Raw genomic sequence first — 21562 nt, forward strand, 5'->3', positions numbered from 1 at the left:
TAAGGTCATAAAGCAGAGTAACACCTTTAAAAGCTCAAATATATTTTTCTGGGTCTTCTAAATAGTCTCCCAGATCCTCCTTGATTTTTTGTATTTCTTGATAAGAAAAGTGCTTATTAACTCTCATAGACTGATTATTTCTCCCGGTCGGTGCTTCATGAAGAGGCAACAGCTTGTGTGGCTGTTCCTCAGTCTCTCTGGCTGCTTTGCGCATATGATCCCAGGGATAGATTGGAGAAATCTGCTTTTCTTTATCTCTTTGTCTCCTGCACTCCATCTCCTCTAGCAAAGTAGGGGGACAGGAGGGAGCTGAAGGTGTCACACCCAAATCTATACCCTTAGGACATAAGTCTGACATATTTCACAGAGAGAAAAAGGGCAACACATATACTACTATAAAACTAAGATGTTCCTTCCAAGCATCACCACACCAGTATAAGAGCCTCCTAAGTGTCACCACACCAGTATAATAGTCTCCTCTGGTCCACTAAGAGCCAGCATTGCCAAAGGAAAAAAAAAAATCCATTGTAGTTTCAATCTGAGTAACCTTTAACCTCAGGGATGCTCTTGGAGCTAGAGCTCCATCTAGCTTCCAAACTTCCCATGTCTAGCAAGGCTAGGCACTTCCTGACTACCAATCCAAGTCTGGGACCTAGGTCATAGTACGCAGTAACAGCATAGATCACAAGTCCCTTGAAAGTCTATGATCTGACAGATTGGGTTAGTACTTCTAATTCCTGAGGAGTTATGAAATGGTTAAAGGGACCAAAAAGTTTGACAGAGAAAGGAGTGTTCAGTCCACATGCTTTGCCCATTTCTGGTCGGTCCCCAAAGGAGACATTGGGTGCCTCTTGGCATTGGCAGGTCAGTATAAACCCCCAACAGGTTTCTGCCATAAGCCCTATGAGGTTGCCATGGAACCACAGAGCAGGGCTCCCCACTTGCTTCGTAGAGGGCATCTCATTCATTCACACAAGCACACCATAGAGTTAGTAAAGTACAGCAGAAAACGTGTTCGCTAGGACAACAAAGAACCAGAGCTCCAAGCATCCTTACCTTGCCCTGAAGAATCCCGGACAAGCCTCCAAGATGAAAGATTGTTGCTGGACCACAGAAAAGAGGCCAGGATTCTTGGCTTCTGGAGGAGAAGAATTCAATCTGGGGCCAGAGACAAGGCTTGATCGCTCAGAGCTTTGTGTAATAAAGTTTTATTAAGGTATAAAGGAAATAGAGAAAGCTTCTGATATAGGCATCAGAAAGGTGTAGAAAGAGTACCCCCTTGCTAGTGTTAGCCATGGTGTTATATACTCTCTAATTAGTTATTACAGTGAGTCAAAAGAATGTCTGGAAGTTGTAAAGACCTCACTATACTTACTCCCATAATTTACACCTTAAGATAACAGGATTAGCCAGAAGGTTTTTTCCAGAAACTGTCCTCAAACAGGATACATTATTGTTATATAATCCTAAGGAATGTAGAGGGACAAAAAAAAGTTTGTCCTTTCTTCCTCCTTGAGAATTCCAGACCCCTCTCTCCTTGGGGATCCCTAGACTTCTTATCAACCTGCCTAGGAAATGAATCTCTCATAATAAGCCTTCATTTTGATGTTGTCATTGACTTTTTACTTTTTTCCATAGCTATCTGTTTCCTTCAAAATAGGAGTTTTGTAATTCTTTATCCAAATTTCTCTAGTGTTTTCAGTAGGAAGAATGGCTTGCTGTAACCCTGTATGTCACAACCAGAAATGAAAGTTACTTCTTTGTTTAAAAGTTCCTAACTATATTCAAGTTGATTTTACTTCATAAAATATTGTTTTTATATACTTTATAATCCCTTCTGTCAATAATCTTATTCATTTATTAATATATCTCCTCTATAAACTGCCAGTGAATTTATCTCTTTATCCCTTTACCCCTTCGTAGTGTAGCACTTTAAAATTTAAATATCTACAGTAATCTTTATTTAATGATAATGAAGTCTATAATAGGTTCTTTCATATTATTTCATTATGTAAACATTTACAAAATTTTCAGAGTAGTTGCACGTTATATTCCCAAGTAGAGGAAACTGGATTTCAGAGTAATTAAATCATCAACCCAATGACATAGCTGTTAAACGTCAGAGCTTGTTCCTCTATATCATTAGATGTCATTCCAATTCTGTGCATATTTTTCTTCTGCTGAGAGATCATTTTACACCAGAGGCCAGAGTGCATTCATATAATCATTTTAACTTTGCTGTTCATTGCTCCAGAATCAAGCATTTTTCTTCATCACTAAGAAGAGGGGGAAAAAAATCTGGTTACTTTTCTATCCCAGAAGAGAATTAGTGTTTTTTGTCCCTGAGATATCCTTAAAGATTTCAAGAGCCAAAGAATCTGGTATAAGAGTCCAAATGCTTAATACTCATAGCATATTTCGACTGAGTGTACAGTTCATTTTCACAGGTAATATGAAAGGATTTTCATTGATTACAAAATATTTTAGAAGCGATAACCTTGAACCTCATACTAGATTCTATGCCTTAATATTTAACTCTTAGATAAGTTTTTCTAGTTAATTCAGAATTGAATTAAGCATTGAGTGAGGAAATTTATGAGAACATAATAGGGGGAATAAGAAAAACTCCCTAAATTGTTTTAGTTTCCTAGATGGAAGAAAGCAGTCAGAATAAGGGTATAAACAAATGGTGATACTTAAACTTTAGGAAAATTATTAAATGGAAAGAAAATTATTTATTAACCAGCCATTGAGTATACATCATTTGAAGATCATTATTTTTTCTCATGGAGGGATATAAATTAATTTTAAATTTACTTCACTAGTTAGCTGATTGATCTAGAAGCTACAGCAATATTTTTCTTTCATTTTATTTTCATAGTCTACTTAAACTTGACTTTAAAAAAAAAAAAAGATTCAAGCACATAAGAATGTTAATGTATTTCTGAATTTGCTTCAGTCGTGTCCGACTCTGTGTGACCCCACAGACGGCAGCCCACCAGGCTCCTCTGTCCTTGGGATTCTCCAGGGAAGAATACTGGAGTAGGTTGCCATTTCCTCCTCCACTCTCAAAGTTCCAGACCCATACCCTTGGATTGTGTCCTGAAAACCTGGGATGGGCCTGACAAACGACATGGGCCTGCTTCTGCTGACTCCAAACGTCCCGAGTCTGCCATTTGACCCTCAAGACAACGCCTTTCTGTCCTGGGCTCATTCTTATGCTGCATTCCACAATCGGTCTAATTGCTGGGTCTGCGGAGTGCTCCCCTCTTCATCAGTTGAAGGGTTCCCATGGTGGGTTTTTCCATTTCAAGGAAAATACTTTCTTCAACTCTGTGAAAATATCTTCACCAACAACAATCACATGTGATGCCTCTCTTTAATCTGATGACATCTAGCAATCCTAAAATGGACTGGTGTAACACTCTGTACCTTAACTATGGCTATAATGTGACTTTCAACTTTGATCGTACAGCATCTTGATTTAATGTCTATTTTGCTGAACATTAAGAAAGTAAATGGGTCTAGATCTCATGGTTTCCTACCTAATGTTTATCAAATATGGGATGAGGTCATATGGCTAACTCCTGAAAAGGGACGCCTACTACCTAATGCTCCCATAAGCTGGGAACAAATAGAGCCATCCCCAGAAGTTAGCTGACAACTTAAATAAAACGATCGGAAACAATTGGGGTTTTTGCCTCAAGAAATATGCAATGTAATCATTCCTGTGTTTTCCAATTCCAGTTCAGGCCCCCCTTTTGCCTGGCCAGGAACTCACTGGGACTGGATCGCTCTGTCACGCTGGTTTGCTCCAAACAGGACCTATTGGATATGTGGCTCTTATCTATGGGCATGGCTTCCCCCTGGCTGGATAGGGAGGTGCACCCTAGGTCTAGCTTTTACTCGTGGCTTCATATTTTCAGAGCTTCCAGAGAATCCTGCTGATCTGCCACAGCTTAAAACTCGCTGGGCAAGGTCTGTATTTCACTGGTATGATTATCTGGCTGCAATATCCATCCCCTCTCTGGGGACACAGATGTTATGCTACGAGTTGATGCTCTGACTAAGTTAACTCAACAGGCTTTACAAGATTCTCAAAAAGCTAGTTCAGCCCTTAATGCTAAACAAATACAAATTAGAAAGGCGGTTTTACAAAACAGATTGGCCTTAGATATTCTAACAGCTGCACAAGGAGGAACTTGTGCCAGTATTCATACCCAAAGTTGCACATATATACCAGATATGAGTACTAATGCTACTCACATACTAAACACATGAACGAGATGATTCAGGCTATGGATTCTTTCGAAGTTTCAGTCACCTCACTTTGGGAAAGGTTAACTAGCTCCCCATGGTAGAAAACTATCTTAATTGTAGTAATTCTAATTGTTCTGTTTTTACTGTTTGCTCCCTGCATCTGCAACTGTGTAACTGGATTTGTTTCTAACCGTCTGAAAGCTTTTATGTTACAAATGGTTGTCCAGGCTCCTAGGAGTGCCACAGCCTCCTTCAACTATTACTTGGGGCCCCTAGATCAGAGACCCTCAATATGAGGGCTAGGAGAATATGTTGCCTCAACAATTTAGGGATGATGCCCCTCAACAGCAGGAAGTAGTTATGGAACAAAAAACGATGCCCCTTTCCCTTGGCAACATCATTCTCCTAAAAGAAAAGCGGGGAATGAGAGAGTCAGTTTCTAGGTAGGTTGATATAAGTCCGGGATCCCCAAAGAGGAGAGAGCATCTGGTGTTCTCAAAGAGGAGGTAGGGGTCTGGAGTTCTCAAGGAGGAGAAAAGGACAAACGTGTTTGTTTGTTTTATTCATAAAACATTTTTTTTTTCCTTATGCTTAGAGCTGATGATTGTACAACAAAACAACTCAGCTTAAACTCTGTACTAAGGATTACATAACAACAATGTATCCTGCTTGAGGATATGTTTCTCCTTCCTGAGGACCTTCTGACTAATCCTGTTATCTTACAATGTACATTATGGGAGTGGGTCTGGTAAGATCTTTCTACTGTTAGTTCTAATCCTGTCATCTTAAAATGTAAATTATGGGAGTTGGTCTAGGAAGACCTTTACAACCTTGAGACATTCTTTTGATTTACTGTAATAACCAATTTAAAACGTATATAGCTCCCTTGCTAAGAATAGTGAGGGGGCATTCTCTGTTCCCCTTCTGATGTCTATCTCAGAAGCTTTCTCTGTCCCTTTTCATACTTTAATAAAATTCTGCTACACAAAACCTAAAAAAAAAAAAAAAAAAAAAAAAAAAAAGAATGTTAATGTATTTCTAGGGCATAGAAATTCCAGAATTGTGGCATGTTACAATTAGATTGTGATATGTTGATGGTAATAGCATGGGGTCTGGCAACAGAGAAATTTGTATTTCAGCCTTGGTGCCTCTAGCAATTCACTATGTGAACGTACTCAGTTCATAGGTCTAGCTTGTCTTCAATTGTCTAATCTATAAGAGAATTCTCATTTATTTGGTTGCAGGTTGCTATGTAGATTGCACAGAATATTGTATGTACCATTTCTAACCTCTTGTAGCCATCTTATGATTTGTGGTAGCTGTTAACACAGCTTTGTTTTTCTCCAACTCAGTGTTTATAATATTATTCACATCATGAGTGTCTATTATTGTGTGTTTTCCACCTGTTTGTGAGTTGAGGAGCTCATTTGATTTAGCTTTTCAGAATGATGATACTTTGTCAAAAATGGGGGACCCATCTTCCTAGACTCTTTCTCTCAAAGTGGAATCAAGCTAGATGCAAAAACAATTAGTTCTAATCTCCTTAATTAGTGGACAGAATCGCCTGTTTGAAGAGCACCCTGGATGAAGTAAATGACCCCATACTCTTGTCTGTGTGTACTAAGTCATGTCTTACTCCTTGCCACTCCATGGACTGGTCCACTAAGCTCCTCTGTCCATGGAATTTTCCAGGCAAGAGTAATGCATTGGACTGCCATTTCCCTCTCCAGGGTTTCTTCATGATCCAAGGATCAAACCCACATCTCCTGCATTGGCAGATGGATTATTTACCACTGGTACCACCTGGAAAACACTTTTTGTCTATCATTCCTCATTTCTCTACATTGAAATAGGTAATTGCACTAATGAATCATGACTAAGAATAGCATATACCTTCGTTCATAATCCACCTTTTGTTCCTATGGCTGATTCATGTTGAAGTTTGACAGAAAACAACAAAATTCTGCAAAGCAAATATCATCCAATTAAAGAATAATTTTTTTAAGAAGAGAAAAGAAATGGAGTCCAAAAAGATAGATCGGAGATATAAAGGTGTATGAGAAAGTTGTAAAGGAAAAAATTATCGGGATATTTAAGTAAACATACTATTATGTTATTGATATGCCCCACATCAGAATGCAATAGAAGAGAATTTTGAAGATGGTTGATAGTATTAAATATTGGAATTCAGTTAGTTTAATTTCATGAGAATGACATTTTAATTTATATTCAGTGTCATGTAACACATAAGCTTAAGTAAAAGAAGAGCTACTTAGATTTTGGTTTGGAGTCCATTCATTATCCAATGCTTTGACAAAAATTTGATTTCCTAACTCCCTATTTATTTATAACTGCCCCTTCAAGTTAAGAAAAATTTGAAACAAATTATAGTCATATTTAATATGTATGCATCCTTCATATATAATTAATACTTTAATAAAACATTTTAATGCATCTCATAAATAAGAACTCTGTTGTCATAACACGTTCATGTAATCAAACAAAATATGTACCAAAATTTTGATCAATTTTATTCTCTCATTTGAAGGATTAAGTGCTTTTGCTAAATTACATTAGGGGCTAACTCTGAGATTGTATATGTTCTTTCAAGAGTAATATGTGAGTTCTTTGAATTAATAAAAAGATAAACATTTGATTTAATTATATGTTATATTTATACCATATATATTTCTCTAAGAATTAAGATTTTCCTTTTTGATTTGGCAACTCCATTATTGAAAAATTATTTATTCTATGTATTAAGCAAAATTTCTGAATGTTGAGATTAAAGCCAATTTTTTCACTCTCCACTTACACTCTCATCAAGAGGCTTTTTAGTTCCTCTTCACTTTCTGCCATAAGGGTGGTGTCATCTGCATATATGATGCTACTGATATTTCTCCCGGCTATCTTGATTCCAGCTTATGCTTCCTCCAGCCCAGCGTTTCTCATGATTTACTCTGCATATAAGTTAAATAAGCAGGGTGACAATATACAGGCTTGACATACTCCTTTTCCTATCTGGAAACAGTCTGTTTTTCCATGTCCAGTTCTAACTGTTGCTTCCTGACCTGCATACAGGTTTCTCAAGAGGCAGGTCAGGTGGTCTGGTATTCCCATCTCTTTCAGAATTTTCCACAGTTTATTGTGATCCACACAGTCAAAGGCTTTGGCATAGTCAATAAAGCAGAAATAGATGTTTTTCTGGAACTCTCTTGCTTTTTCCATGATCCAGCGGATGTTGACAATTTGATCTCTGGTTCCTCTGCCTTTTCTAAAACCAGCTTGAACATCAGGAAGTTCATGGTTCACATATTGCTGAAGCCTGGCTTGGAGAATTTTGAGCATAACTTTACTAGCGTGTGAGATGAGTCCCATCACTTCATGGGAAATAGATTGGGAAACAGTGGAAACAGTGTCAGACTTTATTTTTTGGGGCTCCAAAATCACTGCAGATGGTGACTGCAGCCATGAAATTAAAAGACGCTTACTCCTTGGAAGGAAAGTTATGACCAACCTAGATAGCATATTCAAAAGCAGAAACATTACTTTGCCAACAAAGGTTCGTCTAGTCAAGGCTACGGTTTTTCCTGTGGTCATGTATGGATGTGAGAGTTGGACGGTGAAGAAGGCTGAGTGCCGAAGAATTGATGCCTTTGAACTGTGGTGTTGGAGAAGACTCTTGAGAGTCCCTTGGACTGCAAGGAGATCCAACCAGTCCATTCTGAAGGAGATCAGCCCTGGGATTTCTTTGGAAGGAATGATGCTAAAGTTGAAACTCCAATACTTTGGCCACCTCATGTGAAGAGTTGACTTATTGGAAAAGACTCTGATGCTGGGAGGGATTGGGGGCAGGAGGAGAAGGGGACGACAGAGGATGAGATGGCTGGATGGTATCACTGACCCGATGGATGTGAGTTCGGGTGAACTCCAGGAGTTGGTGATGGACAGGGAGGCCTGCCATGCTGGGATTCATGGGGTCACAAAGAGTCAGACACGACTGAGCTACTGAACTGAACTGAACTGAAGAAAAATTTTCACGTGAATGGAGGAACTTCATGGGAAAATGAAGACATGAGACTGTTTTCCTTATAAAAGTGATTTTAAGCTGATTTGCTCATTGTCTATTTGATGTATGCTTGTCTCATTATAACAAAGATATAGTGCATTTCATGTTAGTAATGTAAGCTATTGGTAGGTCACTGAATTCATCTCAGTCCCACCCACAGCAGATTTTTCACTCTTTTAAATAAATGTTGATCTATATAGCACACTGAAGAAAAACAAGAGTCACAATACTGAAATCTTGGTCCTAAATACAGTAAATGATATATCTAATACTTTCAATGCTGGAGACTTTAGGTACAGAATACTGATGACCTTTTAACATTTTGCTTGTTTGTTATGCACTTTGCTTTATTCATACTCCACTGAATAAGCAACAGTCTGACAGCATAGGGAAATAGAGCCATAATAAAACACTACATTATGGTTTACATAGTCATGTGCTTCTTCTAGCAATACCTTTTCTAAAGAGTTTCATTATATGTAATCAGGAGATATTTACAGTCAGTGCTGTTTATATCTAAGGATTCTACTTCCCTGGATTCAATCAACTGTAGATCCAAAGTATTGTGAAAATAATAATTTGCAGTTCAAAAAGTAAACAAATTTGCAGCACATCAACAACGATTTTAAAAGCATTTAAATTGTATTTACAACCTTTTAGACAACATTCATATTATACGCCCCCCACCTAGGGATGACTGTATCTTATAGTAATTATAGAAAATTCAGGTGCCAGAATGCCCAAGTGGTTAAGGTATTGAACTTAAGGTCCAATGGATTTATATCCTTGTGGGTTCAAACCTCACTTCTGATACAAGTGGGTCTGCTTGGACTTCCCTGGTGACTCAGATTATAAAGAATCTGCCTGCAATGCAGGAAATCCAGGTTCGACCACTGGGTCAGGAAGATTCCCTGAAGGAATGGCTACTATGCACTCCAGTCTTCTTGCCTAGACAGAGGAGCCTGGCAGGCTGCAGTCCATGGTGTTGCAAAGAGTTGGACATGACTAAGCGATATCACAATAATAATAATAATTCCATTTCCTAGTAACCTGGGGACATGATAAAGTTAAGTAATTTTCGAATTGTTTTTTAACATAAATTCAATACTATCTTCTGATGTATATGTATTTGCTCATATTTTACAAATTGTAAATTTCAGGCATGCTGTACAAAATCTGGGATTAGCACTCAGATGTGCATTTTCTACTATAATAATGCTGGGAGTAAAAACTCCTATATTCATTTGTCTTTGTGGGGAATTTTAAGATGACATCATATGAAAGTGAGCAGTCATAAAGTTAACAGAAAATAAATTGGAAGTTAAACCATGTAAACTGGCACTATTTTTAACATGAAAATTTAACCAACAGCAATTAATTTATTTTTACAGAGTAATGCATCTACTTGGACTCAACTTTTAATCATTGGACTGTTCCCTTTAGACTGATTTCTAAGAAACAGACATGAGGATGTAATTGGTGGACTCTATTTTTGCCACATATTGCTTTCGGAACTTAAAACTTAAAACTGAGATGTCAGGATCACCATCAGATTTAGATTTATACAGGAATCAGATAAAAAATAGGATTGAGGTCACCATGTTTATACTGATGGGCTTTACAGATCATTTTGAGGTGCAAATATTTCTATTTTTACCATTTCTAGCAATCTATCTTTTTACAGTGATAGGAAATTTGGGGTTAGTTTTCTTGGTCATTATGTATTCCTAGCTCCACAACCCCATGTATTATTTTCTGACAGCATTATCATTCTTAGATGCCTACTATTCTTCCATTATAATCCCCAAAATTATTATCAATTTCCTATATGAGAATAAAACCATTTCCTTTCTTGTATATGCCACACAGATGTTTCTCTTTCTTACTTGTGGGGCCACAGAATGCTTCATCTTGGCCACAATGGCCTATAATCACTATGTAGCCATCTACAACCCTCTCCTGTATTTAGTTAAAATGTCACCCAGAGTCTATGTGCCACTTATAATTTCCTGCTATGTTGTTGGTATCTTGCATGCTACTTTACACACAGTGGCTACTGTTACCCTATCTTTCTGTGCATCCAATGAAATTAGACATGTCTTCTGTAATATCCCTCCCCTCCTAGCTATTTCTTGCTCTGATACAAACATGAACCAGCTTCTAGTTTTCTATTTGTCAGGCTCTATTGGGATATCCACCATATTGATTGCTCTGATCGCCTATGGTTTCATTCTGTTGGCCATTCTGAGGATGCATTCTGCTGAAGGGAGAAGAAAAGTATTTTCTACATGTGGCTCTCACCTAACAGGAGTGTCCATTTTTTATGGTACAATTCTTTTCATGTACGTGTGACCCAGTTCCAGCTATGCCTTGGATCATGACATGATCGTGTCCATATTTTACACCATCATAATTCCCATGCTGAATACCATCATCTATAGTTTGAGGAACAAAGATGTCAAAGAGGTGATGAAGAATGAGTTTGGGGAAAATTGGTTTATCAACAAAGTGTATTTTTCACAGTAAATATTAAATTGAAATAAATTCAGACTGATGTTTATTGTTTTCAAATCTAAAAGTTTTAATTAAAATATTTCCTTTTAGTTTATTAGTGTCTACCTATTATTCCTAGATACTTAAAATAAAGATTATAGTCAAACCACCACATATGCAGTGTTTGCACATGCAGAAAACTGTGGAATCTATGTGTATCTATCTCCACATCACATGGGTGTATAATATATATTTCACTATCAGCTTCCCTCATAGCTCAGTCAGTAGAGAATCTGCCTGCAATGCAGGAGACCCAGTTTTGATTCCTGGGTCGGGAAGATCCCCTGGAGAAGGAAATGGCAATCCACTCCAGTATTCTTGCCTAGAAAATCCTGTGGACAGAGGAGCTTGGTGGGCTACAGCCCATGGAGTCACAAGAGTTGGACACGACTTAGCAACTAAACCACCACCACGATATGGAGACTTTATATATATATACATATACATATATGTATCTACAGATAAACATGTACATATGTATACACATACACATATATATACATATATAGATACCTGCTGTATTGGTTTGTTGGAGCTGATATAACAAAGTACCATAGACTGGTTGCTGAAAAAGTAGAAATTTCCTTGTCTGACTTACATTACTCAGTATGACAATCTCTGAGTCTATCTATGTTGCTGCAAATGGCATTATCCCATTCTTTTTTTGACTGAGTAATATAATGTCAATAAGCATTTAACAGGCTTCCTGTGTGCTCTTTTGGATCTGTCATGAATCCTCTGTTCCTTATTAATTCCTGAATATTCAGGAATTAAGAGGACTTGGCAAGCTGCTCCCAGGGCTGAAGAATGCATGCATTTCCTTCATTAGTTTTTCCATACGGTGATAAGTAACTATTCACAACCCTCTTCCTTTTTATGAACCATACAGTAAAAGTGATTATTTACAACCCTCTCTCTTTGATATAAATTGCCTTATGATAAAGTCTGGACTTTTTTATTTTTATCTTTGCTGAAAAAAGTTACCTTGTAAGTACCCACACTATGTTGAATAGAACACCTTTGCTCCATCAGAGCTTGGGTCCCCGTGTCTTTCTTTCCTTCTCTCTCTCTCTCTCTCTCTCTCATTCTCTCCCCCTCCCTCCCTCCCTCCTTCCCTCTCAGGCTAATTCTTTGGAATGCAGAATCCCGCTGAGCTCACTTTCTTGCCTGGGCTTCTAAGACACTCTTGAGAAAGTGCACTGTACCTTCACCCCCACGAGAGGGCGCCTGGTGCCTGCGTGCAGCAGTGCAAGCTCTGTATCAAGAGTTTTATTGGCTTTCTGCATAAACCAAGGAATATCAGCCTCTTTCTCTCTCTCTTTTACTTTCTTATTGTCGACTCCAGACCACCAGGCTCCAGTCCATTAAAGGACCTCTACTATATACCATTGTATACACTTCCCACATCTTCTTTCTCCATATCTCTATTGGTGGGCATTGAGGTTGCTTCCATGTCCTGGCTATTGTAAATACTGATGCAATGAACATTCCGGTGTATGTATCTCTTCAAATATGGCTTTCTCCATGTATATGCCCATAATGGCATTGATGAATCATATGGTACCTCTGTTGTTATTTTTTTAAGGAATTTCTGTACTGCATTCTAAGTAGCTGCACCAACTTACATCCCTACCAACAGTGTAGCAGTGTTCCCCTTTTTCCACACTCTCTCCTGCATTTATTATTTGTAAATATGATATTCCTTAAAAGTGAATCTACAAAAAGGGCCCAAATGAACTTATCTACAAAACAGAGTTGCAGATGTAGAAAACAAACTTTTGGTTCCCAGGGAATAGGGGGAGATTGGGATTGACATATACATCCTACTACATAAAGTATATAATTAATAAGGACCTACTATATAGCACAGGGAACTCTACTTAACACTCTGTAATGGCCTATGTGGGAAAATAATGTAAAAAAAAAGTGTGGATATATGTATAAGTATAATAGATTCATTTTGCTGTATAGCTGAAACTAACAGAACATTGTAAATCAACTATACTGCAAAACATATTTTTTAAAAGAAATTTATTTTCTCACTATTCTGGAGTCTAGACATCCAAAATCAATGTAACAGCAGGGTTGATTGTTTTCTGATGCCTCTCTTCTTCATTTGTAGATGGCAGCCTTTACCCACTGTCTTCAAGCTATCTTCTTCAATGAATTTCAGTGCCTTAATCTCTTCTTGCTTGTTTAGTCTCTGAGTTGTGTCCAATACTTTGTGACCACATGGACTGTAGCCCAACAAGCTCCTCTGCCCACGGGATTCTCCATGCAAGAATACTGGAGTGGGTTGCCATTCCCTTCTCCATAATCTCTTCTTACATGGTCAACAATTATATTAGATAAGATCTGCCCTAAAGGCATCACTTTCAGTTAATTGCCTCCTCAAGGACTATTTCCAAAGAAGTTACATTCTTATTTCCTAGGGCCTAAGACTTCAATATGCAAGTATTGGATTTATGTGCATACACACACATAGATATATACACGTGTAATCTTCATATTAAATGTATATTGTCATTTTCTGCCTCCATATAATTCAAAAAGGACAGGTTCCCATTATAATTATAAGTGATCTGACTAGCTGGAGCAAATACAACTCATGTAGATTAAAACCACACCTCACATATTCCAATCCACTTTCCATGGAGTCAATGGCAACTAACTTCAGATTAAAACTGTGAAATATATGAAACTCTGCTTCATCTATACATTTGCAGCAAACAAAACCCAGGAAACTAAACCCAGCATTTAATTCTGAGAGCACAGATGATGGAGCAAATACCTGATATCACTATATGCTGTTTAAGATGGTACATTTTTTTTGCTTTTACTTTTTTTTTTTTCATCCACAGCATAGACACTAAACCCACATTTTATTTCTTCACATCATACATACAGAGACTGCGCGCATGCTTGCTAAGTCACTTCAGTCATATCCTATTGTTTGTGACCCATGGAGTGTAGCCCACCAGGCTCCTCTGTCCATGGAATTCTCCAGGCAAAAATACTAGAGTGGGCTGCCATACCCTCCTCCAGAGGATCTTCCCAATGCAGGAATTGATCCTGTGTCTCATGTCCCCTGCATTGGCAGACAGGTTCTTTACTACTAGCGCCACCTGCAAAGCCCATACTTTTTGTCATTAGTATTTATCAGGATTATCAGTTCAGTGCAGTCGCTCAGTCATGTCTGACTCTTTGCTACCCCATGGACTGCAGCATGCCAGGCTTCCCTGACCATCACTAACTCCCAGATTTACTCAAATTCATTAAGTCAGTGATGCCATCCAACCACCTCATCCTCTGTCATGCCCTTTTCCTCCAACCTTCAGACTTTCCCAGCATCAGGATCTTTTCCAATGAGGCAGCTCTTTGCATCAGGTAGCCAAAATATTGGAGTTTCAGCTTCAGCATCAGTCCTTCCAATGAAAATTCAGGACTGATTTCCTTTAGGATCAACTGGTTGGATCTTCTTGCAGTCCAAGGGACTCTCAAGAGTCTTCTCCAACACCACAGTTCAAAAGCATCAAATCTTCAGTGCTCAGCTTTCTTTATGGTCCAACTCTCACTTTCATACATGATTACTGGAAAAACCATAGCCTTGACTAGATGGGCCTTTTTTGGCAAAGTAATGTCTCTGCTTTTGAATATGCTGTCTAAGTTGGTCATATTTTTTTTTCCAAGGTAAGTCTCTTTTAATTTAATGGCTGCAGTCATCATCTGCAGTGATCTTGGAACCAAAAATATTAAGTCAGCCACTGTTTCTACTGTTTCCCCATCTATTTCCTATGAAGTGATGGGACCAGACGCCATGATCTTAGCTTTCTGAATGTTGAGCTTTAAGCCAACTTTTTCACTCTCCTATTTCACTTTCATCAAGAGGCTATTTAGTTCTTCTTCACTTTCTGCCATAAGGGTGGTGTCATCTGCATATCTGAGGTTATTGATATTCTTCCTGGCAATCTTCATTCCAGCTTGTGTTTCTTCCAGCCCAGCATTTCTCATGATGTACTCTGCATAGAAGTTAAATAAGCAGGGTGACAGTATACAGCCTTGATGTACTCATTTTCCTATTCAGAACCAATCTGTTGTTCCATGTCCAGTTCTAATTGTTGCTTCCTGACCTGCATACAGATATCTCAAGAGGCAGGTCATGTGGTCTGGTATACCCATCTCTTTCAGAATATTTCAGTTTGCTGTGATCCACACAGTCAAGCAGAAATAGATGTTTTTCTGGAACTCTGTTGCTTTTTCGATGATCCACTGGATGTTGGCATTTTGATTTCTGGTTCCTCTGGCTTTTATAAAACCAGCTTGAGCATATGGAAGTTCGTAGTTCATGTATTATTGAAGCCTGGCTTGGAGAATTTTTATCATTCCTTCACTAGCGTGTGAGATGAGTAAAACTGTGTGGTAGTTTGAGCATTCTTTGGCATTGCCTTTCTTTGGGATTGGAATGAAAACTGACCTTTTCCAGTCCTGTGGCCACTGAGGAGTTTTCCATATATGTTTGCATATTGAGTTAAGCACTTTCACAGCATCATCTTTTAGGATTTGAAATAGCTCAACTGGAATTCCATCACCTCCCCTAGCTTTGTTCATATTGATGTTTCCTAAGGCCTACTTGACTTCACATTCCAGGATGTCTGGCTCTAGTTGAGTGATCACACTGTGATTATCTGGGTGATGAAGATCTTTTTTGTATAGTTCTTCTGTGTATTCAGGCCATCTTTTCTTAATATCATCTTCTTCTGTTAAGTCCATAAGATTTCTGTCTTTTATTGTGCCCATCTTTGCAGGAAATGTTCCCTTGATATCTCTAATTTTCTTGAAGAGATTTCTAGTCTTTCCCATTCTTCTATTTTTCTCTATTCCTTTGCACTAATCACTGAGGAAGGCTTTCGTATGTCTCCTTGCTATTCTTTGGAACTCTGCATTCAGATGTTTATATCTTTCCTTTTCTCCTTTGCTTTTGGCTTCTCTTCTTTTCACAGCTATTTTTAAAAGCTCTTCAGACAACGATTTTGATTTTTTTGCATTTCTTTTTCTTGGGGATGGTCTTGATCTCTGGCTCCTGTACAATGTCATGAACCTTTGTCCATAGTTCATCAGGCACTGTCTATCAGATCTAGTCCCTTAAATCTATTTCTCACATTCACTGTATAATCGTAAGGGATTTGATTTGGTCATGTTTAGGTCATATCTCAATGGTCTAGTGGTTTTCTCTACTTTCTTCAATTTAAGTTTGCATTTCGCAATAAGGAGTTCATGTTCTGAGCTGCAGTCAGCTCTTGGTCTTATTTTTGCTGACTGTATAGAGCTTCACCATCTTTGGCTGCAAAGAATATAATCATCTGATTTCGGTGTTGACCGTCTGGCAATGTCCATGTGTAGAGTCTTCTCTTGTGTTGTTGGAAGAGGGTGTTTGCTATGACCAGCGTGTTATCTTGGCAAAACTCTATTAGCCTTTGTCCTGCTTCATTCTGTACTCCAAGGCCTAATTTGTCTGTTACTCCAGGTGTTTCTTGACTTCCTACATTTGCATTCCAGTCCCCTATAATGAAAAGGACATCTTTTTTGGATGTTAGTTCTAAAAGGTCTTCATAGAATCATTCAACTTCAGCTTCTTCAGCATTACTGAAAAGGGCATAGACTTGGATTACCATGATATTGAATGGCTTGCCTTGGCAATGAACAGGGATCATTCTGTCGTTTTTGAAATTGCATCCAATTTCAAAATGCAATTGAAATTGCATTTTGGACTCTTTTGTTGACTACGATGGCTACTCCATTTCTTCTGAGGGATTCTTGCCCACAGTAGTACATATAATGGTCATCTCAGTTAATCAGTCCTGAATATGCATTGGAAGGACTGATGGTGAAGCTGAAACTCCAGTACTTTGGTCATCTGGTGTGAAAATCTGCCTCACTGGAAAAGACCCTGATGCTGGAAAAGTTTGAAGGCAGGAGAAGGGGACAACATAGGATGAGTTGGTCGGATAGCATCACTGACTTAATAGACATGAGTTTGAGTAAGCTCCAGCAATTATTGGTGGACAGAGAAGCCTGATGTGCTGCAGTCCATGGGGTCACAAAGAGTTGGACACAACTAAACTGAACAGTGGTTGTGAAATGACATTGATTCTAAGAGACCCAAATTGTCACTGTGGTCATCCAGTCACAGTACAGCCTTATGGGGGTCAACTACAGGCCTCAAGAGGAGGCCTGTTTCGCCTATTGAAACTCGAGAAGAACCCCCACGGTTCCGGCTGCAAGCTGAAAGGACACCCCCTCAACTCAAGATAAGGCCTGATTCCCCTGCACCAACTCGAATGGAACCATGACACGAAGGGAGGTCTGACTCCCCTGTTGCACCTCTAGAAAAAGCCCAGTTCACCATCTGAACTCGATATGAGGCCTGACACCCCTGTCACAATTTGAGAGGAAAGTAGAGTTCCATGCCTCAACTCGAGATGAGGCCTGACTCCCCTCTTGAGTTCGATAGGAACCCTGAGATCTCTGTGGCAACTGGAGAAGAACACTGAGTTACTAGCCCCAACTAGAGATGAGGACCTATTACCCTGCAGCAACTTGAGAGGAATCCTGCAGTGCCACTCACAACTCGGAAGGAGGTCTGACTTCCCTGAAGCAACAATGAGAGGTTCCCTGAGGTCCCCGTTGCAACTCGAGAAGAACCCAAAGCTTCCTGCCACAACTTGAGAAACACCACGAGATTCCCGCCTCAATGTGATATGAAGCCTGATTCCCTGCAGTGACTCAAGAGCAATCCAGGACTTCCCCCACAATCAAAAGGAGACTTGACTTCCCTGAGTAAACACAAGAGGTTACCTGAGATTCCCCGTGGCAACTCGAGAGGAACCCTAATCTTCCCTCCGCAACTCGAGAAAAACCACGAGATTCCCCCTTCAATGTGAGATGAGGCCTTTGTCCCCAGCAACGCTTCGAGAGAAATCCCGAGTTCCCAGTCAAAACATGAAAGAAGGCTTGACTCTCTTTATACAACTCAAGATATTCCCTGAAACACCCATTGCAACTTGAGAGGAACCCCCTAATTTCCCGCTGCAACTCAAGAAGAGCCTTGTGTTCCCCACCTTATCTCAAGATGAGGGCCGATTCCCCTGCTTCAACTCCAAAGGAATCCCTACTTTCCCCTCACACCACAAGAGAAGGCTAGTCTCACCTATGAAAACTCGAGAGGAACCCCATGATTCCTGCAGCAAGTGGAAAGGACACCAAGTTCCCCCTCAACTTGAGATAAGGCCTGATTCCCATGCACCAACTCAATTGGAACACCGAGTATCCCCTCACAACACAAACGGAGGTTGGACTCTCATGTTGCACCTCTAGAAAAAGCCAGAGTTCTCAGCCTGAACTCGGCAGGGCCTGACACCCCTTTTACAACACGAGAGGAAACCAGAGATCCATGCCTCAACACAACATGAGGTGAGACTCCCCTCTTAAATCTCGATAGAAACCCTGAGATCCCTGTCACAACCTAGAGGAACCCTGAGTTTCTCACTTCAGTTCAAGATGAGGACCTATTTCCCTACAACGATTCAAGAAGAATCCTGAGGTGCCCCTCACAACATGAATGGAGGCCTGACTTCCCCGAGGCAACAATAGAGGTTCCCTGAGGTTCCCTGAGTCCCCCATCACAACTCGAGAGGAACCCAAAACTTCCCGCTGCAATTTGAGAAACACCACAAGATTCCCCCCTCGATGTGAGATGAGACCCAATTGCCCTGCAGTGACTGGAGAGCAATCCCACAGTCTTCTTCGTAACTCAAAAGGAGACTTGACTTCCCTGAGGCAATACGAGAGGTTCCCTGAGATCCTCGTCACAATTTGAGAGGAACCCCTAGCTTCCCACTGCAACTAGAGAAAAACCATGAGATTCCCCACTCAAAGTGAGATAAAGCCCTTTTGCTGAAGTGCCTTGAGAGCCATACCTAGTTCCCTCTCGAAATTCGAAAGGAGGCTTGACTCCCTTTCTGCATCTCAAGAGGTACCCCGAGATGTCCATCGCAACTGGAGAGGAACCCCGAGTTTCTCACCTCAACTGGAGATGAGGACCTATTCCCCTGCAGTGACTTGAGAGGAATCTCAGGTGCCCCTCACAACTTGAAAGAGGTCTGACTTCCCTGAGGCAACATGAGTGGTTCCCTGAGGTCCCCAACGCAACTCGAGAGGAACTCAAAGCTTTCTGCCACAACTCAAGAAACACCACAAGATTCCCCCCTCAATGTGAGATAAGGCCTGATTCCCCTGCACGGACTCAAATGGAATCCCAAGTATCCCCTCACAACAGTAAGGGAGGTCTACTCCCCTGTTGCACCTCTAGAAAAAAACCAAGTTCCCCACCTGAACTCGACAGGAGGTCTGACACCACTTTTACAGCTCGAGAGGAAAGCAGAATTCCATACCTCAACACAAGACGAGCCCTGACTCCCCTGATGAAACTTGATAGGAGCCCCAAGATCCCTGTCGCAACTGGAGAGGTACCCTGAGTTTCCTTTCTCAACCTGAGATGATGCCCTATTCCCCTGAAGTGACTCGAGAGGAATCCTGAGGTGCCCCTCACAACTTTAAAGGAGACCTGGCTTCCTGGAGAAACATGTGAGGTTCCCTGAGGTCTCCGTTGCAACTTGAGAGGAACACAAAGCTGCCCAGCGCAACTTGAGAAACACCACGAGATTCTCCCCTCAATGCGAAATGGTGCCCCATTGCACTGCAGTGATTTGAGAGCAATCCAATGCTACCCCTTGCAACTTGAAAGGAGACGACTTTCTTGAGGCAACACGCGAGGTTCCCAGAGGTTCCTGTCGCAACTCGAGAGGAACCCCAAGCTTCCCACCACAACTCTAGAAAAAACACAAGATTCCCCACTCGACGCAATATGAGGCCCATTTCTCCTTCATTACCTCAAGAGCAATCCCAAGTTACTTCTCAAAACTCAAAAGGAGGCTTGACTCCCTTTATGCAACTCAAGAGGTTCCTGGAGATAACCGTCACAACTTGAGAAGAACCCCGAGTTTTGCACCACATCTCAAGAAGGGTCCTGTGTTCCCAACTTCATCTCGAGATGAGAGCCGATTCCCCTGCTTCCACTCGAGAGGAATCCCGACTTTCCCCTCGCACCTCAAGTGGAGGCCTGTCTCGCCTATTGAAACTCGAGAGAAACCCCGCATTTCTTGCCGCAAGTTGAAAGGACAACGAATTCCCCCTCAACGCGAGATAAGGCCTGATTCCCCTGCACCAACTCCAAAGGAACTCTGAGTCTCCCCTCACAAACCAAAAGGAGGTCTGACTCCCCTGTTGCACTTCTAGAAAAAGCACAAGTTACCCGCCTGAACTCAACAGGAATCCTGACTCCCCTTTTACACCTCGAGAAGAAAGCAGAGTTCCATGCCTCAACAGGAGACAAGCCCTGACGCCACCTGTTGAAACGAATAGGAAACCTGCGATCTCTGTCGCAAGTGCAGAGGAACCCTGAGATTCCAGTCTCAACCTGAGATGATGCCCTATTCCCATGCAGCAACTCAAGAGGAATCCCGAGGTGCCCCCATGCAGTTGAAAGAGGACATGACTTCCCTGAGGCAACATGAGAGGTTCCCTGAGGTCCCCGTTGCAACTTGAGACACCCCAAAGCTGCCCAGTGCAACTCGATAAAAAACACAAGATTCCCCCCTCAATGCCAGATAAGGCCCGATTCCACTGCAATGACTTGAGAGCAATGCTTCACTCTCCGTCACAACTCAAAAGAAGACTTGACTTCCCTGAGGCAACATTAGAGGTTACCTGAGGTCCCCGTTGCAACTCGAGAGGAAAACAAAGATTCCATCCACAACATGAGAAAAACCATGAGATTCCCCCCTCAATGCGAGATGAGGCCATTTTCCCCTGTAGTGCCTTGAGAGCAATCACGAGGTCCCTCTAGAAACTCAAAAGGAGGCTTGACTCTTTTTTTGCAACTCAAGAGTTTCCCCACAATATCCGTCGCAAAACGAGAGAGAGAGTTCCAGCCACAAGTAGAGTAGAGCCACGTGTTATCCTCGTCATCTCGAGATGAGGGCCGATTCCCCCGCTTTGACTCAAGAGGAATCCTGGCTTTCCCCTCTCACCTCAAGAGGAGGCCTGTCTCACCTATTGAAACTCAAAAGGGACCCCATGGTTCCTGCCACAAGTCAAAAGGACACCGAGTTCCCCCTCAACTCGAGATAAGGCCTGAATCCCTGCACCAACTTGAATGGAACCCCGAGTATCCCCTTACAGTACTAAGGGAGGTCTGACTCCCCTGTTGCACTTCTAAAAAAAGCCCAAGTTCCCTGCCTGAACTCGACAGGAGACCTGACACCCCTTTTACAACTCGAGAGGAAAGCGGAGTTCCATGCCTCAACATAAGATGAGGCCTGACGCCCCTCTTGAAACTTGAAAGGAACCCCGAGATCTCTGTCACAACTAGAGTGGAAACCTGAGTTTCCTGCCCCAATTCGTGATGAAGCCCTATTCCCATGCAGTGATTCAAGAGGAATCCCAAGGTGCCCCTTGCAACTTGAAAGAAGGCGTTACTTCCCTGAGGCAACACAAGAGGTTCCCAGAGGTGCCCATCGAATTTCGAGAGGGACCCAAGCTTCCTGCCACAACTGGAAAAAC

General features: G+C 40.9%; 1 pseudogene; it reads left to right on the forward strand.

Annotated features, from left to right (window-relative positions):
* The first annotated feature begins 9847 nt into the window (after positions 1 to 9847).
* LOC129637079 (olfactory receptor 5T1-like) lies at positions 9848 to 20402 on the forward strand (annotated as a pseudogene).
* The last annotated feature ends 1160 nt before the right edge of the window (positions 20403 to 21562 follow it).

The sequence above is a fragment of the Bubalus kerabau genome, chromosome 22 (genome assembly GCF_029407905.1).
Source record: "Bubalus kerabau isolate K-KA32 ecotype Philippines breed swamp buffalo chromosome 22, PCC_UOA_SB_1v2, whole genome shotgun sequence".
Taxonomy (NCBI): domain Eukaryota; kingdom Metazoa; phylum Chordata; class Mammalia; order Artiodactyla; family Bovidae; genus Bubalus; species Bubalus kerabau.